This window comes from Hyla sarda, chromosome 2, assembly GCF_029499605.1.
Source record: "Hyla sarda isolate aHylSar1 chromosome 2, aHylSar1.hap1, whole genome shotgun sequence".
NCBI lineage: Eukaryota > Metazoa > Chordata > Amphibia > Anura > Hylidae > Hyla > Hyla sarda.
The window spans coordinates 362,522,355-362,525,522 of record NC_079190.1 but is presented as its reverse complement, the minus strand read 5'-3'; the positions used below and the strand labels follow the sequence as shown (position 1 = coordinate 362,525,522).

General features: G+C 50.3%; 1 pseudogene; it reads right to left on the bottom strand.

Annotated features, from left to right (window-relative positions):
- Nucleotides 1–1,678: 1,678 nt before the first annotated feature.
- On the bottom strand, nt 1,679–1,746 carry LOC130359734 (U6 spliceosomal RNA; annotated as a pseudogene).
- Between the last annotated feature and the right edge of the window lie 1,422 nt (nt 1,747–3,168).

Below are 3,168 nucleotides of genomic sequence, written 5' to 3'. Positions count from 1 at the left end.
GACGAGGAGAAAGGAAGTGCCCCATCCACATAGCCCCGAAAAAAGCTAACGCAAAACCTCGGATCAGAGAAAACGACGCAAAAGCGACAACCAAAAAACCCGACCCGCAGCCGCCGCCAAGCGACCCAAAAAACTGATAGGAAAAACCGGTCGCCGACAGCAAGGCCACCCACTCACGGGCCCAGCCCCTAGGTATACACCAACCGCAAAACAGAAAAGAAAACACCCCCGCCATGTGCCATGCGGCAACCGCACCCCACTGGATCGCAGCACAGCGGGAAAGCCACCCAATTTTTTTTTTATTTTTATTTATTTATTTTTTTTATTAGCAGGTGATTCACATGAACAGGTGAAGATACCCAGCGTCACATACTAAGAATGTTATTTGGATTCACGGAGAACACCGTCCAAATCTCGAACCTCCTTAGAGAGGTGACACAGCAGTTAACGTCCGTTAACACAACCTATTAAAACGAAATAGGAAATCAAACATCAGAGCCTCGTAAGGTTACCACAAGGGGCATTCCAGGTAAGAAAAACAAATCCCCTATCCACAGACCATTGGGAACCTCCGGGACCCTCCTCGGCTGTAGACATCCCGGCCTCCACACCAACACCAACCACTCGCAAGTGCCTTACCGTGAGTCGCAGGACCCACCAAAGCGGACCAAGAAATACACCACTCTGCACAATGACACATGGGCCAGCCACACAAGCAAACCTTCCAACTCCACCCAAGGGAGCAACCTCCGGAACCACTGCCAGAGAAAACGGGACAAAGCATCAACACCCAGTACCGACCCCAAGGAGCATAGCCCCAAAATAACTCGTAACTCCAAACAGCGAAGAACTGGGTGCAACAAACCAAGCACAGGAAGAAAGCCGAAAAAGAGATAATAGCAGAGACAACGCCCCGAATGTCAGACCGACAACACACCACGATCACTCAAATCACACCCTAGAAAAGAAGAAAAGTATCACCAAATTAGAGCGCAACCAAGCGCAAAAGAGTCCTCTTGAGTCTGGCGCCTCAGACCGCTCGGCCATGTTTTAGAGGCCACGCCAACCCACACAGTACTGTTACAATTCTAGAACATGAGCTGCCGAAGCAAGCACCCAAAGTCCCCACAACCAATACCAAGGGAAAAACGCATACAAAACCCAAGCATGGCAGAAACCCCCCGACTACTAAGACCCAGGGGTAAACCACCCCGCAGCACCACTGGGAAAACCAAACACCACACCAACAACCAACCAAACCAGCCACATCTGAGAACAGAGCAAGCTCCCCGTGAGCCGCAACCGGGGACTGAAAGCAGGCCTGTCCACTGCACAACTCACGAAAAACCCCAAGCAACCGAAACGTCAGCCCTTAGCGCACCCGGGGCACATATGCAGGGGCACAGACACCACACACCCTCGGCAGCCAGAGACAACCTGGAGGAAAAAACTCCACCCAGAACCATAGTCCCCGTGTAACATTCAGTAAATTAGCAAGGACCGGAACCAGGGCACCTACAAGCCCAGAGGAAACCAAAAACAGAGAATTTTTTTTTTTTTTTTTTTTTTTTTTATATTTTATTTTATTTTTTTTTTATTTTTTTTTTTTATTTTTTTAAACTTTTGAACGCAATCACTCCCTAAACACAGGAAAGCAGCAGACCAACACCAACGCGGCATGCGGAAGCCATGCTAATCTTCACTGTATCGTTCCAATTATAACATACGTGCTGCCGAAGCGAGCACAAAATATGGAACACTTCACAAAGTTGCATGTCAGCCTTGCAGCAATAAACCACACCCCAACAAGCGTAGAGCACTGGAGAATCACCCTCCAGAATACCACCACGAAAAGAACTCACAAGGGTGGACAAACGGCTACTCAAGCGAAACCTATCCACTGAAGACTCAAGCAAAATCTACCCACCGCCACATCAGCTAAAGCACCCAGCACAACATACAGGAGTCGCAGCGGAGAGAGACTACAACCAAGATGGAGAGATAAACCAAACAAAGGGGGAGAAAACCAAAAGAAACAAAACCGTAACTCGGTGGCAACCATTGATCCAGGATAAGGAACAAGCCTCGGGAGCGAAGTCCGCCAAACCCCGGCCACCCAGAGTTTAAGGCCAAAAGACCACTCACCCAAGTGCACACCGCGCAAGATGAAACCCTACCAAAGCACCCCGTCAAGAAGAGACTTACCCAACTCACCACCAGAGACCAAAACAGACATACATCCATATCCGAGACCCAAACACAACAAACGCACGGGAACAAAAGGACGAACACTAAACAGAACGTAGCCATAAGCACACAAACCGGGGAAGGGGCCAAGCCCCACAGCAGAACACTCACCAATTCCAGAAGATGGAGAAGCACAACAGCTGGAGGGACCACTACACCACTGGCATGGGACAAGGCACGCTGGAGACCGCCGGGTAGCAGGCACTCGGCCGCCGCCCGAAACGGTGCTGGAAACCATGCCGGGAAACCAACAGTAGAGGACTCCGAGGCACTGTATGAGGCAGAGGAGGATGAGGGAGAACCACTGCGGGAAGAACCGAAACACCTACTCCCTGCAGGTGAGCAGAAGGTCCAAAAATAAATAAATAAATAAAAAATAATAAATAAATAAATAAAAACGCCGCCTCCCAGGGCCAGAGCGAGAGCGGCGACGAATAAGTCTATGCTCCCATCCGGCCCCAGAGGGGGAAGAGCAACATGAAATCAGGGGAGCACTCCCTACCCCTCCACGGGGGGCACTGGAGAGGCAGGAGGAAGAAGGACAGCAGCGGCAGCAGTGGGGGGGGGGGAAGGGGGGGGTTGGGAACTGGGGACGGGGAGGTAATGGGGAGGCGGGGGGGGGGGGCCGTGGCTGCAAGGATATGGGGAGCACTAGAAAAGCAGAGGGAGATAAGGGGGGGGGGGCGCTAGTGTGGTGGGGGTAAGGAGCTGGGTAAATGAGTGGGGACGATATGAGGGCTCATACAGTTTGCGCCGTGATCTGAAGTCGTACGTGGTACCAGCGTCATTTTGATCAGATGATGAGATCACTGTTTATACATATTTACAGTACAAAAAGCGATCAAAAACACGCTAATAAGGACTGTGAAATATGTTTATTCAATTATTTATATTTGTAGCTATTTATGTATCGTATTTATT